Here is a 17,663-nt window from a genome sequence, read left to right on the forward strand (position 1 = left end):
TCTGACCCAGTACGGCTGTTCTTATGTTATGTTCTAAATATCTGCCTCTGTACCACATACAGCGAGGAGATCATTGCTAGTAGATACGTGTCAATGGCTATGGACAAATAAAGCCTAAGACTATAGACTGATTAACTGCTTAATGAAAAGTGTTAAGGCTTATGACCATACTTTGAGGGAAAAAAGTCATTCTAAACATTATTTTTCATTCCACATTTTGTCAATTACAAGAATAGGGCAGACTGGGCTACGGGTTGAGAAAATAATCCCCAGCCCAATGTCTTCGCACAGTACTCTCACACTAAGCTGTAGTTACTTTTCTGCTCATACAGATTTATTGTTTTGTATGTAATCAAACATAAAATAATTGCTTCTCAGACAATAAAACCAACACACAATTTGTAATCAAAATATAGTTTGTTAATACACATGGGTCCATTTTTTCCATCCAATTTAGATAATTATAATGTTTAGTTAACATAATAGATATTTAAAATTAAAATATTTTCTCCAAAGGTCAAAATTTAGCAATCTAAATAGGTTTATATCTATCAATCAGTCACGTTAACAAGCTAATGAGTTCCAGCTTACAGCTCTGAATCAGCATTTTCTACATAAACTGCACTGTTAGTTCAAAATGGTTGGAAACTTCTTGTTCAGTATGTAAATAAGCAGTGACTATAACTAAATTACCCTCTATATTTGAATTCTGGCAGTTTCTCTTCATTATTTCACAATTAAACAAGTAAGAGAACACACAATCTGTGTTACTAATCTTGAAAAAGCCACTAGTATTTACCCTGAAAAAAATATCAAATTCTGTTTGGTGAAAAATCAGAACTTTTCCACACTATAGCAAGTACAGCTCACATCTGCATAATTCCATCTGACATGACATAGCCTAATTTTTCTGTTATTAAGAAAAGCTTTACATTAATGTCATCTTATTCCTTTTGCCTAGCATGAAACTGCTTTATCTCATAGGCCAGGAATCTGACAGTGACGGTGATATGGAAGTTTATCTGCTGCCAGAAAACAACTTTTATGATAGGATTTTGGAAAGAGGAGGGGGAGACACTCTTCAGCACTCTCCAGATTCTGGAAAGAAGAGTAATATCAATGTGATAAATTCTAAACCACAAGATGTACATCCAAAAAGTTAAGGGGGTAAAAAGTCAGAACACCTTCAGTGTTTCATGAAATAACACCGATACACCTAAATTCATCATCTATATTACCAACACAACCAAAAAAGAGAACATACTGGAGAAGGGGGATGTATAAATCCGACTAGTTCCATGCCCAAATGACAGCCTATGTTTGTAGCCGCACTCCGTTGCTTCCAAGAATCTAACTGAAGGCACCCAAACCTTTATCACATGTCTGGATCAGTAAATCCCTACATAAAGCAGCTCACAGAAGATTGCAGAACTTGCACAGCCTCACTATTTCATCTTGGCAACCTCTCCCCCCTGTCCTGTTCTCTCATTGGGTTTACATCTTTGTTTTTTAACAGAAATTTTGGTTATCATGAAGAGCAAGTGGATATTGGCCATGTTAAAAATGAAATATCCCATTAAGTTCTCGAATCAAGACCTGTTTCCTGAACCTTCCTGTCTTAACACTCATTAAAGGTAGAGATGTTAAATTTAGTTTAATGAACTAATCGATTAGTCTATGGAATTTCCATTGACTAGCTGATCAGTCGATAAGTGGGGGAGCCACAGCAGAGTTCGCTCCTGGCCCCAGGAGCGAACTCCGCTGCAACTATGCCTTTTAAATGTATTAAGAGCCTGTCAGCTCTTAATACATTTTAAAACTGGAAGCGCAGTGGGGAGACCCAGCGTTAGGCAGAAATCAGCTGTCCCAGCTTACGCAGGGTCTTCCCTGCTGCACACCAACCTTTTAAATGTATAAAGAGCCTAGTGGCTCTTAATACATTTAAAAGGCTGGTGCAGAGCACAGGGGACCCGGCACGAGCCAGGACAGCTGATTCCCAGCTTGCAACAATCTCCCCGCTGAGCTTCTGCTTTTTAAATGTATTAAAAGCCAGTAGGCTTTTAATACATTTTAAAAGCAGAGATGCAGTGTCTAAGAATGGGCACAAACAGGGAATTAGCTCATTCCCGGCTCATACCCAATCCCCACTACCCCCTGCCTCCCGCAACAAGGGGGGTGAGAAGCAACTAGTCGAGAGACTAGTCGACTATCCAATAAGCTAGGCCACTATCCAATAAGCTTATGCTTATGTTTATCAGATAGTCAACTAGTTGCTTATATACCTACTTGAAGGTAGGTCAATTGCTACAGGAGTTCTACTCTGTCTTGTAGCAGGACTTTGGAATCGGGATGGGAATTCTGAAATGATGGGTTCTTTAAAAAATGACCCATCCTGTCTCTAATCGCATGCGCCTCCCCTTTGAAACACCGCTGCGGCATTTCAACACGGCAGCGCTGCATGGAGGCCAGGATCAGCTAGAGACCCCAGATGACCCTGGGCTCCATGCAGCACTGCCCCTTTGAAGCGTCATGGTGGTACATCAAAGGGGGAGCACAACACAGAACCCAGGATCATCAGAACCCCCAGCTGATCCCAGGCTCCGCTTTGCGCTGTCCCTTTGGAGTGCCACAGCGGCACTTCAAAGGAGCAGCACAGAATTAATGCCTGCAATTAACATGTTAAAAAATTTAACACGTTAATCCTGGACTGCGGTGATCACAGGCGTTAGCGCATGTTAACTGACAGTCCTAAAAAACATGAAGAATGTCTCTTCTGAAGCTTTTCTGATGTGTGTTCTAATTAAAGACTTCCTCCTTTTTACAAGATATCGGGACAATGGGGGGAGGGGGAATATGTATTTTCCTGTTTTTCTACACTCCTAAGCAAGTAAAACCAGTTATACTTTAGTAAGTGGTGTATTTTAAACGGGAGCATTTCTTATTTATTACACAACATGGAGAAATGTTGAAATGCATTTCAACGTGTTAAATGGGACCCTTTACTGCTTTTGTATATGAATGTCTTATTCTTGCACAATATACACCCCAAGTTATATTTAAGCTGTGTTTGCAACTCAATATTTAACTGCTGTTTACACTTACATATGGGCAGAGCTCCAAGTTTTTGACACAGATTGTTATAGCAAATAGTACAGTTCAACACATTAGCACAATCAGCACAGAAAATTCAGTGGGTGGAAGATACACAAAATCTTTTCCATGCACACAGGATATGGCTGTGATTGTTCTAGTAAATATGGGCTAAGTTACAGAATAATTTCTTCAACTGTACAGGAAACTAAGTAGTGAAAATACTCATCTCTCTTTTTCCACAGAAAGTTTGTCGTACAGCAACGTAACAATTCCATCTTTTCAAACTACAATTAAGGAATTGTATAAACAAAAGATGTAACTATTGAGAAAAAGAATTATCATATGTAATGGCTTTCTACCCAAGTTCCTACGATGAGTATTAAAACCCCCCAACATTTTGATGTAATAAAGGGCGAATTCATTATCAGACTAATGCTGCACAGTCTCCCACATCATCAGTTTTACTGGTGGTAAAGACTTCCAATTAACCACCATGGAGAGCGTGGGACATTTCTGCAACATTACCTACCATATAACTCTCTTGTGCTATCCACATTACAGAACAATTGTACCAGAACGTTTTGTGAAGTCTGTGCCTGTTTCTTTCAAACACATATTGCTCAAGAGGTCAATTAGAAACGCAAGTGCTCATAAAGTTGGAGCATTGGGACAGGGCATATTGAAATGACTGGGGATTCTGGAGGTGTAGACAGTAGTTACAGGGCCTAGGCCAGTGTTTCTTAAACTGTGTTCCATTTAGTCAGAGGTGTGCTGTGGAGAACAGAATTAAAAATGGCCACCCTTAAAGGAGCAGGCGACCTTTTTTTGCACGCAATAACTTTCCCCCCGACACTTCCCCTCCCCAATAACTCGCCCCCCTCACCCTTCCACCCCACCGACCTTCTCTCCCCCCGAAACAAAAAAATCCTTGATGTTCCTCAAAAAAAATTTTTTTTTGTTGTTCCTCGGTCTTAAAAAGTTTAAGAAACAGTGGCCTAGGCAGTTGGGCCATGGAGCCTTAGCTCTCATAACAGATGCTTGAAAGAAAACCTGTACCTTGAGACTAGGTATAAAAACTCCAAGCCAGGGGTAAGTGAATAGACTCTGCAATGGAGCTGAGAATTTTTGCTGGGGGTAGGGGTAGTGTAGAAAGCCTTCTCCCTTCCTCCTCAACCCCTTCCCCTCTCATACCCTGAACAGAGCCACGTGGAGCAGCCTTAAGCAGGCAGTCTGCCTCAAGCTTCTGCTGGTAAGTGCCTCCAAGCCAGAGCCTGCCTCTGGCACCCCAGCCTCTCCCTTCCCCAACCCTCTGCACCCCTCCACATACCCAAACCCTCTGCCACCTCCTGCACCCATACCCCTTCCCAGATCTGGCACCCCAAAATCACAATCCCCCACCCTAGGTCACATCCCAAATCCTACAACCTTGTCCCCTGCCCTAAGTTACAATTGCGTCCTTCACCCAAACTCCCTCTCAGACCCCATTCTCTCTTCTGCACCCCAATCCCTTCTCCCAAGGTCCCTTCTGCACCCAACCTCCATCCCAGACCCCATAATTCCTCCATTAATATGCTGGAAGAGTGTGGCCCTTGACCACTTTCCAAATCTTGAAGTGGCTCCCTGTCAAAAATTATTGCCCACCCTTGGCATAGAGGAACTTTCTGGCACTGGTGAAATGTGGAACACTTCGGCAGTTTTTGCCAATTCCATTTTGATCTTTTCTTTCACAAGCATTTTGTATAGCATTTTTAAATCTATAATTGGAAGCATCATTTATTAAGCTCCAAGATGTGCATGATTATATACTGGGTACATTATGAGAGTCGCCTCTCTGGAAGTTTATAATATAATAAAAATCATCATTATCATGTAATTAGGATAATAAAGTAGAGCAGACTTTGGAAACTTTTCGACAAAGGGCCTACTGATATACTGATTCACATGTAAGTTTAAGGTTGTTGAATTCTCCTTCCTATGGACTTGCAAAAAAAGTATAGGAAAGAGATTGCTGTTAGTGGGATAGGAATAATCAGACATTGAATTCTGTTGAATTTAGTTGAGAAACTATGAACAATACTCTGTTTAGTCCCAATTCCTTCTGCATTCTGGATCACAACACAGGCCCAAGTGATTTCCCAAGTGATTACTCGGATATGAAATCTGCATGTTCAGAACAGAACAGAAAAGAACAAAAGGTTGATTCAATCGGCTCTCCTACCACATTTGAAATTCAGGGAGAATCTGAACTGGGTTTACTGAATTAACTAGATACTCCCCCCTCCCCCAAGGGGGATTTGCATTGCTAATTTTGCCTCCTACGTGAATTCTGCTCTTGAATGTTATGGTACAGGACCCTCTGCTTTATGCCTTCAGAGACTCAGTGGGTTTAAATTCTAGATTCCCTTTCATTAAATCTCCTCAGATGCCGAAACGTCATTTACTTCTTGTGAGGCACTGAACGAATACCCTGAAAAGTCTGAGCCAATAGCATCAAAGAAAATATTAGAAAAAAAGTTGAAGACCAAAATGAGATGAAACATATGAGTATGGTTCTTAGCCTCAGTCACTCATCATAGCAAAATAATAAAGAAAGAAAATATAGTGTTCACTTTGCTGGAGTCTATCAGCGACTCGTCTATCCTTTAGCACTACAGCATTTCAGAGATTCTCCTCTAGTATCAAGTATCTGGCAATCCCAATCAAAAAGGTATTTCCTCCCCTCACACCTCAAAGGTCAAGTTTAAACATTTTGAATGCATCTACTAGTTGTGATGTTGCAGATAATATTTTTGGGGGGTATGCCCAACACAGCAACATTATTTTGAAATAACAAGTGTAATTCTGAAATATAACAGTCTGTGTCTACACAGTAAGCAGTTATTTCAAAATAATGTCAAAATACTGTCAAGCTGGAGGACTTCTTACTCCATTTCCTGTAATCCTCTGTCATAACCATGAAGGTTGGCCAGCAGCTTGGGGAGTATGGGGTTAACTATGTCCCTTGTACCTAGCCAGGTAGCAGTCAGCCAATAGAAATGTGTCTATCAAACAGACAAAGGAATTTTGGGGTTTTCCCTCCTTTGTCTGAGCCAGTTTGCTCTCTAGATACTGAGGGAGTCAGAAGACATCGCTCTCCAAGAAAAAGACTCTTCATAATGTGTAACTAGGGTAAAGTCTAAATAAAACCATCAGGTTTTATTGTTTTCTGTTTCGGGAATTTGGATCTGATGTCTGTGCTGTCAGAAAGGGTTTTCCTCTCTTTTGTAACTCAGTTTTGGCCCATGGTGGAATCCTCCATTAGTATATTAATTGGTGGCTCTTACCATCTAGCCATTCCAACTATGCTTGTAACTGGGGTATTGTTTTGATAATAAAAGTTTTTTCTTTTTTATTTAACCTGGTATTGGTTAATTTGTGTGTCCTGGTTTTACTTTAGGGCTGAGATTTCCCAGGTGGTCGCTTCCCTGGTTTTCTTACCATTACTTGGGTGGTGGCAGAGGATTTTATTCTCTGAAGTCCAGGTATTAGGATTTTGGTAGAAGTTTTTGTCCCAAAGCCTGTAGAGATCAGGCCCCCACTTCTGCATTCATTGTGCCAAAGCAGGGAACAGCCTTGACATCCTCACTGTATGAGTAGTAAGGGAAATGGGTGGAAGAATACTCTATTTCAAAATTAGTGCTGTTTAGACACTCCCAATTTCGAAATATATTACGCAACTGATGTAGCTCAATTTGTGTAGCTTATTTTGAATTTAGCTCTGCAGTATAGATGCACCCTTTGGAAATAGTGAGGTTTGCCAAACTATTTGATTTTAGAAAGTAGATTAAACTCTACCCTGTTCAATCCAATACCTGCAGAAGAGATTTCACTTAATTTGACACTTTGTAGAACAGCTTCTCTACATTAATAATTTGGGTGCCCATCTGCTGTAAGTTTCAAGAGCTCTTTTTCAAATGTATTTGAATATCAAATATTGTATAACCTATTTTTGCTCATATTGTAATGGTCACCTCTGTTCCCAGATTACTATTAGTTTTTCTCCTCACATTCTTATCCACTTTTCATTTACAGTCCTCCCTACAGTAACCACTGATGGTGTATATTTTCAATTAGGGATGTAAGAGTGTAATTGTTTAAACAGTTAACTGATAAGCATTAGCTTATTGGTTTCCATTTTATAGTCTCTCAGCGCACACCTACTCCTGGCTGCCAGCCCTGCTCCCAGGGAGTCAGCTGACACCCTGAGCTGTAGGGTCTGCAATATAAAGCTTACACTGAAAAGCCTGCAGCACAACTGGGTCCCTGGGAACAGGGCCGGGAGCTGGTGCATGTAAGCCATATCCCGGCATACACCGGCTCTACTCCTGCACTGCAGCCTCTGCAGAGTCAGCTTTATACGGCAGAGCCCGCAGCATGGGGCAGCAGCTATCTCCCTGGGAGCAGGGTCACCAGTCAGAGCCAGTGCACACTGGGAATATGTGCACTGGCTCCAGCTCCCAGGCCTGCAGTATAATGCTTATAACTGCAGAGCCTGCAGTGTGTGTAACCACTAGGATTTCTAACAGTTACTTGAACTGTTTCTTTAAATACCTATTTTCAATTTAGCAGTGGTTCTAAGCAATATAAATACAGTCTCTCACAGGCATCCAAAAGAAGAGTCATTCTACAATATACATTTGTGGAATTTCCCAGGAGAAATAGCCTCTATTCCATAGAAATGAGAATTGACTTAAATGTTCTCAAGTACACAAACCAAGGAGAAAGCCATAGTGAACTCCCTGACTTGAATATGGATACTATCTCTGCAGCAGACAAAAGAATAACTAATATTGAGTTATATCATGCATAAAACCCAACTTGATTAATCACACAGGAAAGACTAACTCTATATTTTCTCTTTTTCAAACTTCTCGGCTGGACAGAGAGATTTTTTGTTTTGTTTTGTGTTGTATGGGATTTTTTTTTCTTTAAGGGAAAAGCTTGTACAGTAATTTGGAGCCAGCCACATGTTACTTATCAGTGCTTCAATTGCAGGGCAAGTAAGAAAGGCTATGTCTGGTGTTCCTCTGCAATACAGGAAATCTCTTTTGAAGTCTTTTTGAGGGACTAGAAGGGGAGGCTGAAGTGTCAGGAAAAGAATCTGACAGGGTTTTGCACAGTTAAGGAAAGTCTCCTGAGGTAAAAAGTGCCTGGACCAATAACTTTCCTGCACATTAGGCAAGGAGACAAACCACTCCTCCAGCAATGAAAAATTCAGATGAAGGGTTTGGGGCTCACTTGCATTTTTATTTTCAGTGATTGTGTAGAATATTTGAATTAGCTATGTTTTAGGACATACCTTGCTTGCTAAAGTGATATCAAATCAAAGTTTGTGTCATGTATATGGAGAGGATCATTTACATGATCTCCTGCCAGTTTCTTATCTTTCCAGGAGGCTGCGGAGGAGGTATTTTCCTGAGTGAATTCAAGGGAGTGAGTGCTAAGAATCCGAGACCCTTAAGTTCTAAGATAAAGGACTTGCATTTCAGACATCAGGCATTTTAGAAGGTCTGAATTTATCAAGAAAGCTGGAAAAGACAGCAGAAATTACTTCAAAACAGAGTTAACTGGATATACTTCTATTCCTTCCAAGAGTAGGAAGGTGCATTATTGATGGTGTACTCTTTTCCCATTTTTTACTTCTGATCGCTGCACAAGTGACTTACCGGGGAGGCTTTGCATAACTTCTAGCCTTGGTGAAGACACCCATGAAGAGATCAGGAGTCTGGTAATAGTCCATACATAAGCCCCATAAGACTACCTGTCTTTTCTTGTTTATTTCCTATACACCGGAGAAACCATTCCAAAGAGAAACACCTTCGGATGAGAAAAAAAAATATTCACAAATGCAGGAACAAAGTATTAATACTGCTACTCTACATAGTGTAGCAAGAACTGAATCTGAAGCAGGAAAACAAGGAAGTTAGGTAGATGTCAAATCTTGTTTTAGCAGTTTTATTAAAGTTTGTTAATTAAGGACACTAAGCTCAAGATTACTAAATAATGAAAAGAAAAATGGGGAATTGTCACTCCCTACCACCTCCTCCTCATATACATGGCAAAAACTTAGATCCAATATCACTTTAGCAGGCAAGATATGTTCTAAAACATAGCTAATTCAAATATCCTACACAATTCAGGCATACCAGTTCAACTGGAGTTGAAGGCTGGTCACCAAAATAAATCCTATGAACACCAGTTACTCATGCTTGACAAATTGTTTATATGCAAGTATGGTTCTTTTACTTACATAGACACATACATACATGAAGCTGCTATTGTATGACTTGCATCACCAATCTATATGGCTGAAATCTAGATACTAAACCAAAACTATTACATACAGCAGTGGTCCCCAACCTTTACGGGCTCCCGGGCGCCCGGAGGCGGGGCCACACACGCGCCAGGCGCCCAGGGGCGGGGCCACACTCGCGCTGGGCGCCCGGGGGCGGGGCTGCGCGTCCTGGGGCACGCCGGGGGCGGGGCCACCCGAGCTCCTTGTGCCGTGGGCCCGGGGCTAGCGCCGCCGCCCGAGCTGCGTGCCTGGGGCCGGCTCCGGCGCTGCGCGCCCGGGGCCGGCACCGGCGCCGCGCGCCCGCATGTGCCCCGGGGCTGGGGCCGCCCGAGCGCCGCGCACCAGGCGCCGGTGAGTGTCGCGTGCCTGGGGCCGGTGCCTCCAGTGCGCCGGGGGCGGGGCCAGCCCGGGTTGTCGGCGGGCGCCTACAAATGCCCCGGCGGGCGCCATGGCGCCCGCGGGCACGTTGGGGACCACTGACATACAGCATGAAGCTCAAATCATGCCTCTTGTCATTACTAAGTCACAATTTCAGGCTCTCTTAGTGAAGGAGTGTTTTTTGGTTTAAAAAAAAGCTTTTAGCCCTGATTGATTTTATTTTAAAAAGTACCAAGAGCCATCCTGGATCATTTTTTAAATAATCCAAATTATTAATGTTACAATCTCTCCATAAACTGGCATGGTATCCCCTTAGGAGACAAAGCTTAGGAAGGACAGATCTGCATTTTATGTACAGAAGTGAAGTAAATAAGCTCCTCTGGGCAGCTTATTATAAGGTTTCATCTACATGTGTCTCTACAGTCAAGTCACTAAAAGTTGGGCAGTGTTGCTGCAGTCTGTCAGCTCTTTTGCCAACAAAATATTTCCACCTCCAACAAGTGGCGTTAGTTTTGTGGGCAGGAGAGCACTCATGCCAAAAAAGTACTGTTGTCACCGGCACTAGTTGTCGGTAAAAATGTTTTGTCTCACACAAGTGTCATTTTAACACCTTGTTTTCAAACAAAAGTTGTGTTGCTCAGTTGCCAATGTAGACATAGCATAAATTACACGTAACACAGCAAGTGATGACAAGAAAGAGTTGGGGATGGGAAGGACAAATTACAACAAATTAAAAGCATCAAGTTTGGGAAGAAGGGAAAATTGAGGAGAATGAAGACATGTGGCACATCAACAGAAGGTTGTTCCAGGCACATATGGCTGAGTAACAAGGCAAGAGTAGTGCCCCAGGGTATGGCTGTAGCATAGTCTGCGTAGTCTGAAGTAGTTGGTTTTCAAGCACATTAAGCATCAGGACATAAGACAGATAATGAAATGTTTTGACTTTTCATCTAGGGCAGGGATGGGGAACCGAAGGCCCAGGGGCCAGGTGCAGCCCCTGGGTTGCCTGGATCTGGCCTAGGGCCTTCCCCTGCATTAGTTCCTCGCCTCTTATCTAGGGCATCTAAAATTAGAAGCTTTTTCAGCAGAAATCAGATTCTAAGAAAGTGAACAGTCACTATCCACAATACTGCTGAAGTATTTGCTGCCTACCAGCCTGAAGATGAAAGTCCATTACACATCATCTCCCTAAATGTGCCCATTGGGCAACTTTCCAGGAAGCAGCAAATAACCAAACTGTGAGGAGAGAAAGGTATGAATGACAATTTAATAGGCACCTCGTATCTATCTAAAACACAAGCAACTTCTCCGGTTCTGCTGCTTGAAGACTCTCATGGAAAATAACAAAGATGAATACAATGAATAGCAGAATTTAAAGCTGACAGTAATTACATCAATTTTGCCAAGTGACACATCATGGTCAAAACACTTGCTAAGTATTCTTTAGCATTTCAGCTCTGTGTCCTACATTATCTATTTATAAAAATAGGACAATAGTTTCCTATTTAAGTGTGGTGCTGTGAGGTTTAATTGTTATTATAAAGTACTAAGATACTCTTATGGCACCTTTATATTTGAGGGAATGACATGGTATGTTTAGATCTAGGCCATCCCCACAAAAAGAAAGACTGCTTCCTACCACCGTATTTTATTAAACATGAGAATATGAGTGAGTTTGATTGGCAGAAACACAAAATGTATCACATTGTTACTTAAACAATTTCAATAATTTTCTAAGTGTTTAAAATAAATCTCCATATTATTTACCACTATTGTCAAGATCATCATTATATTACTCTGTCTCCAAGAACATAATGCTATAGAATTTAAACCACTTAATTACCTGGATGTTTTCCCACAAGCCTCCTTGCTTTAACAACCTGTAAAGTGAAATAAGAAAATCATTGCTTCCTCAGCATATTTCTGTATTGTTGGAAATTGTGTTGTGTTGCGTTGCGTTTCAGCATAATGTATACTTACTCCTAAACATGTCTTTCAAAACATTAAGACTATGAAAATGTTTCTTAAACTCTTCCAAATATCTACATAAAAGATCACTGTGAAATTTGAGATGTATGTAGATCATTTGAAAGAATGAATATTAGCCCTTCACAGATACAAAATCTGTATCTGCAATCATGGTCTGAGGCTATCTGCATCCACAGATTTGTAGAGCTCTAATTATACAGCATCAGTCATGGAAAAAGGGAACTCTTAAAACTGGACAAAACTGATAAATATCCAGACAGGAATGTGTTCATACAGGAATGGGAAGATTACTCACCTGGTGCAGTAACTGAAGTTCTTCAAGATGGTTGTCCCCATGGGTGCTCCAACTTTAGGTGCACAAGTGCTGCTGTGCCTCTTGTTGGAGACTTTTGCCAGCAGTGCCCCAGTCGGCTACGCACACGGAACTCTGGCATGCACCATTTGAAATGGCTATCCCACAAGCGAGCCAACCACCTCCTCAGTTCCTTCTCTGACCCGGTTGCAGCTGGATCTAAAGCAGAGGGGAGGAAGGTGGGTGGTGGAACACCCCCGAGGACAACCACCTCAAAGAACTGCACCAGGTGAATAACCTTTCCCTCTTCGAGGAGTGTCCCCATGGCTGCTCCACCTTTAGGTGATTACAAAGCCGTATGTGTGCTCAGTGGCAGGGACTTCAGTGAATTTGACTTGGTAACTGAGTATTGTTCGTCCAAAATGCACATCAGCGTCTGCAAATGACTGGATGGCATAGCGTTGCATGAAAGTGTGCGCTAAGCTCTATGTGGCAGCTTTGCAGATCTCTTCTGTTGGTATGCCCTGGAGGAAAACTGTTGATGCTACTTCCCGACAGAGCTAGTAAGATCAGGCTCCCCCCTGTAGATTGTCAGAATACACTGAGGTGACATCGTACATAAGTATTTGTCCTGTTTTGTTCTGGATCAATGAGAGGAAATGTGCACCTGCACTGCGGACTGCCCTGAGGTCAAGCAAGTTGATATGTCTGTTGGCCTTGTCCTGATCCCACTGGGCTTAGACAACGTGCTTTCCCAAATGGGCTCCTCAACTAGGGATATTAAATACTGGTTAATTGGATAACTGAGTAACCTCATGAATTTTTATCGGTTAGTTGACTATACTATAGTCCCCAGGAACAGGGCCAGCAGCCACTGTATCAGAGGCAGCAGTGCAGGGTGCTAGGTGGGAGCTGGTCCACGAGGGAAGCCAGCTCCCCTTGTGGACCAGCTGCCTGTCACCCAATGCTGCTGCCTCTGATAAAGCAGCAGCAGTGTGGGGTGGCAGCAGCCCTTGTCTAAGGGGGCGGTCTGAGCTCCTGGACCTGGCACAAGCTGGAACTGAGACAGGCTGCTTGCCCACCTGGCTCCTAATACACTTTAAATGCAGAGCCGCAGCAGGGGTAGGTTCTTGACCTGGTGCGAGCCAGAACTGAGCCGGGCTGCTGGCCAGCCTGCTATTAAAAAAAAAAAAAAATTTACTGGCAAGGGTGGAGGGAGGGAAATGCATGTAGTCTATAGCACTAACCTATAAGCTTTTGCTTACCAGTTAGTTTACTTCACTATTCCATCCCTATCCCCAACTCTTTCACGAGGCATCCATAGTGACTGTCGGTACCAGCCCCATTTGCTGTCTGTTTCTCCGGCACCTTGCTGTAATCGGCACAGACACAGACTTTTTATTATTTGATTGCTTCCTCACTGGGGAGTCAGATCCTGAGGAAGAATGGGACCTATTCTTGGGCATTTGAGCCCTTTCCTGGTTCCTAGGGCTCAATCGGGAGGGAGCCCCTCTTTCAAATGCCACCCCCAGGGAGGGATGCCTGGATGGAGTGGTATGAAGTGGGTCTGAGGTAGACCATGATGATTTCTCCTGCTGGATCATTTTGAACTGGAGATCTCTAGCTTTTCTTGTTCTGCTGGCTAGCTTTTGACAGCGAGGGCACTGTTCGTCATCGTGCTCCTCGCCTAAGCAGCGGACACACTCAAAGCGTCCGTCCGATATTGAAGTTGACAGTTTTCAGATCTTGCACTTTTTAAACCCTAGAGAGCCAGGGATGTCCCGGGCCACAGTCTGTTCAAGATGGTCACTGAAGAGTGAGACCGCAATTCTCTAGAGGCGATGTAATAAGCCGTGGCTTAGCAACAAAGAATTGTTTTTTAATTATTGAGAAAAACAACTAAACTATACTAATAGCAGTATTAACTAATTGCTAAGATCACTATGTAACAACTATCAACAAGGTAATCTGAGGGCAACTGCTCTGCTGCGACTGAAGCCAGCGGCGCTCAGAAAGGAAGTGAGGAGGTGGTTGGCTGCACATGCAGGATAGCGGTTTCAAATGTTGCATGCCAGCGTTCCACGTGTGTGGCTGACCGGGGCACTGCTGGCAAAAGTCTCCTACAAGAGGCAAAGCAGAGCTGGTGCACCTAAAGGTGGAGCACCCATAGGGATACTCTGCGAAGAACCACCGCCATTTTGTCAAATTTTCACAATTCTGAATCCAAAATTCAATTAAAAAATAGATATTTTAAAGTGTCACCATCTTTTTAAGTATGATCTCTACTCCTCTTTCAGAACAAAATTAAACTTCAGAAGCAGCCCTGCTGCCTCTAAGATATAGCTGAGTGAGCAAACCATGATTTGGGTGGCGAGCAAGAGAAAGAGGAACATTTCTCTTTGAATGTTGGCCACTTCACAAGTACTGTACTAGTGTTCTAAGTTCATAAAGAAACTTTTCAAACCAGATCTTCAAGGCAGCTGGAACGCTATTAAGTTTCCCTTTGCCTCCTTTTAATCTTTTCATATGAAAGTGAAATGCCTAAATAAAATGTATGAGAAAAAGCACAACCCTCACCCCCCTGTGTTTCGATCATCTTTGTTCTGTCTAGCATGAACTATTTTCTTCAAAGAAAATCTCTTCTGTATGCAACATATAGGAGGCAAAAAACCCCAGAGAGTATTTCACCATTTTCCCAATTCCTCTCAGTCACCTGCATACTTAATGACACTGAACAATTTTGAATCAATAAATAGGAAAGGGTATTTTGGTAATATGTTTATATATTGGGACCAACGGCATCTCTCCTAGCAAGCCATTTAAAAACTTCATCTGTTCCTTTCTATTTGTAAGGCTGACAAGTGAGAAATGTAATGCTAAAAAGAACAGTATCTATATTATAGGGAATTATATGAAAACTGACAAATCACAGTCATTTTAGGAGTGAATGTAATTAGTTCTTCTCTAGCCACTTCACTTTGCCAAAGACATAGCATATATACTATACAATTGGTAGTGTTGTGGCACCTTAGAGACTAACAAATATATAGGATCGTGAGCTTTCGTGGGCAAAACCTGCTTCATCAGAGGAGTTCATCTACTGCTGGTCAGCCATTGGTGTACCTGCATGAAGGCAAACTCCCAGAGCAGACAGGCACAGTCACTATAAGCAGCAGTTTCTACTGATAGAGTTTATACTGGTTTCCATGTTTGTTCAATAAATATCTGTTTTGTATTTGGAATGAGGCAAGATGCTATACTCATTCCATACCAGGATAATGAAGTACTAGTCCATAAGTACCTGAGGATATAAAATATCTAGTAGTGAGAAACTTTTAAAAACTCATATCAAGAATCCTAAAAGAATCTAAAATATCTCTCTGGCCCACTGAAATTATAAAAATGTAAGTTTTAGAATACTGAGGAAATTCCAGAATACTGGAATAATCCCAATGTGGAAATCTTCGTAAAAGAGCCAGTCAGATGATCTAAGTAACTATAGATCAATTAGCCTCATATAATCATGGATAACATAATGGGAAAACTGATCTGTGATTCAGCCAATAAAGAATATAATTAATGACAGAAAAACAAGGTTTTACAGAAAATAGGTCTGTGTTAAATAAGTCTGATTTCATTCTTTGAGATTATACATATGGTGGGAAAAGAAAACTGAGTAGATGTAGCAGACTTAACACTTCAGTAAGGCATTTGATTTAAGACCATGTAACATTCAGATTTAAAAATTAGTATTCTGGCACATGTTGAAGAAGAACTGGTTAGCTGACAGTTCTCAAAAAGTTATAGTAAATGGGGAACCATCAGCATCATCAAGTATGAGTATTTCTATTGGGGGTTTTACGGACATTGGTACTGGGCTTAGTGCTATTCAACACTTGATCAATGATTGGAAAGTAAATATAAAAAACACTTCTGGTAAAATTTGTAGCACCTTAGAGCAGGGCTATTCAACTTTGGAAGCCCCAGGGGCCACAGTGATACTCACGGCATGTGCCGAGGGCCACAACATAAGTGGGGTTGCATATACATGCAACTGTATATACAAATATTTGCAAACAGCTTTTCACACTGACGAGCATGAATACAAAGATTAAGGCAATACAATACAATACACAAGCTCCATTTAAGTAAGTTCTGCTGATATTAATAAAACGCAATATTTACCCAATTTCCACCCACGTGACAGCACTTTTAATGAGCAATGACAGTCCAGGAATGTAACTACTAAAACAAATATCAACAGAAGACCATTATATTGACTGCCTTTTTGTTTTGGCTCCCACCCATGGGCTGAAAACCAATGGGCTGAAGGCCGCATGTTGAGTAGTGCTGCATTAGAGACTAATAAAAACATATAGCTGGTCTCATGAGCTTTCATGGGCACAACCCACTTCTTCAGACGAATTTCATACTTATTTACAACTGGACCAGACAGGACAATCACACAGAAATCTGATTAACTTGGTAAGTGGGATCCATTCGAACAAAATGTTTAATAGAGTCAAATGAAAACTTACACTGTATACTAAGAAACCAGGCCATACCTGCAAAAAGGGGGACTGAATCCTGCAGAACAGTGACTCTAAAAAGAATGTAATGATCATAGTAGATAAACAATTGAATAAACTGCTCCCAGTGTATCTGTGGCAAAAAAGGTGATCCTTGGATGCATAAACATGGGGTTGGTGCAGAAATGGGCAAAATACAGCCCACAGGCCAGATCCAGCCCACCAAGCCACCAGATCCAGCCCGTGGGTACAGCAGGAACCTTGGCCATGCTCCCTGACTGCCCTGCCCCTGCATGGTATTCAGAGCAGCCACTATGGAGGCCACATGGATGTCTGGAGGGAGAGCGTGGAGAGGCTTCATGCGTTGTTCCTGCACCCAGGCAATCTTGCAGCTCCTCTCCCCCATCCCTTCAAGCTCACAGCATTCAGAGCAGCACATGGCCCTTGCAGCTGCTCTGAATGCTGTGCAGGGCACAGGAGGCAGGGAGACTGTCTGAGAAACCTGCTGAGCTGCAGGCAGGGAGTTGCCTACGTAAGTGTCCTCTGGACACAGCCTGCCTCTGGCACCCAGCCCTTTACTCCCCCATGTAATCCAAACCCTTTGCCCCTCCTCCTGCACCCCATACCCCACATGCCCCAAACCTTCTACACCCATTCCTTCTTCCAGACCCTGTACCCCAATCCTCCTGCCCCATGTTACAAGCCCCTCCTTCACTCAATCTCCATCACAGACCCTGTATGCACCTTTTCCATTAACATCATGGTAAAGTAAAACCCTTCACTGCTTACCAAATTCTTGGAGTGCTCCCATCCCATCAAAAATTATAGCCTACTCCTGGGTTAGTAAGTGGGACCAAAGATATGATCTTACCTCTGTATATAATATTAGTGAGACAAATACAACAATACTGTGTCTTTAGTTCTGGAGATCTGGAAGAGGATTTTGAAAAACTAGAGAGGGTGCAGAACAGAGCCACACAAAAAAACTATGCAAGATCTGAAGAAATTGTGAGATCAAGCCTAAATGTAAGCCAATTGCTTTAAATAT

At 42.2% G+C, this 17,663-nt stretch overlaps 1 protein-coding gene across 23 annotated transcripts in view; it reads right to left on the reverse strand.

Moving 5' to 3' along the window:
• Positions 1–17,663, reverse strand: part of ADD3 (adducin 3) — a 181,277-nt gene that overhangs the window by 99,027 nt on the left and 64,587 nt on the right. For 7 of the 23 annotated variants that reach the window (XM_075935506.1, XM_006135016.4, XM_075935503.1 and 4 more), the window contains exon 2: positions 11,649–11,685. The exons of 11 other annotated variants lie outside the window; for them this stretch is intronic. The gene's annotated coding sequence lies outside the window, so the exon portion shown is untranslated. Of the gene's footprint in view, positions 1–8,798; positions 8,950–11,648; positions 11,686–17,663 lie in introns of all 23 variants that reach the window. 5 more of the 23 variants (XM_006135015.4, XM_075935504.1, XM_006135011.4 and 2 more) reach the window with 2 other exon arrangements.

Source organism: Pelodiscus sinensis, chromosome 8 (assembly GCF_049634645.1).
Source record: "Pelodiscus sinensis isolate JC-2024 chromosome 8, ASM4963464v1, whole genome shotgun sequence".
Classification (NCBI taxonomy): domain Eukaryota; kingdom Metazoa; phylum Chordata; order Testudines; family Trionychidae; genus Pelodiscus; species Pelodiscus sinensis.